Raw genomic sequence first — 1,012 nt, forward strand, 5'->3', positions numbered from 1 at the left:
GTGTAGAAAAGCCAGCGAGCTCTGGCGGGTTACCAGCAGGGCTGGGCACGGAGAGGGGTGGGCAGCTGGGGGTCAGGGGGTAACATCAGGTTCTGACACCCCCGGGGGTTTGGGGCTGCAGCTCTAGTCACATGCAAGGAGGCAGGGGGGTGGCAGCAGCATCTGTGCCAGCACCAGCTGCCACCTCCCAGACAAGATGGAGGTCAGCATCAGCGTGTAGGGACAGCAAAGCCCACAACACCCCCGGCCGTACCCTAGGGGGGGGTCTGCTGCCTTCCATGCTCCCCATGCCATCAAGGCCACCTGCCAAGGGGCTGCTTAGCTGCTCTGGGCAGTGGGCATGACAGCCGTGAAGTGGCAGGGGAGTCCTCCCCAAGCCTCGCAGCCGAGGCGTGGGATCTAAACAGGCAGGAGCCCCTGGCACAAAGGCGTCTGCGGGGTCCGGGGAAGAAAGCTGCCCCATGGGGGAGGAGGAACGCAATGGGGCAGGTGCAGGGCTGCTCCCTGGGAGCCAGGGTGGCCAAACGTGGGGCTCTGCCCCAGCCCCTCTGTCCGGGGACCAACCCCTCCTCTGGCCATCAGCGCTGGCCTGCAGTGACATGGTAGCCCTTGCCCAGCTGCCCTCGAGCACAAGGTCAGCAGCAGCAGCAGCTCACCCTTGTGGGGCAAGCAGGGGGCTCGGCTTTGCAGTGCCTTCGCCAGCCACACCCCCCCCGGGGCGAAAGCCCCAGCTGGGGCGCCCACTGCTCCCTCCTGCCACCGGTGACTGAGGCATAATGATGATGGCGCAAGATGGCTCAGCTTTATCGCCAGAGCCACCTGCCCCGGAGGGGAGAACAGGGGCGGCTCTGGAGCGAAAAGCTGTCTGTGTGCCCCCTCCCCCGGGCTGTGGGGACGGCATCCTCCCCCTACCCACCCCAGGCCGGGGCTGGGGCCGCAGAGGCGTCGCTCGGTCCCTGGGAAAGCGCCCCCACCCCCCACGGCGGGATCCTTCTGGAAGCCGGGGCGGCAC

The sequence above is a fragment of the Athene cunicularia genome (genome assembly GCF_003259725.1).
Source record: "Athene cunicularia isolate RWA chromosome 9 unlocalized genomic scaffold, athCun1 chr9_part2, whole genome shotgun sequence".
Taxonomy (NCBI): Eukaryota; Metazoa; Chordata; class Aves; order Strigiformes; family Strigidae; genus Athene; species Athene cunicularia.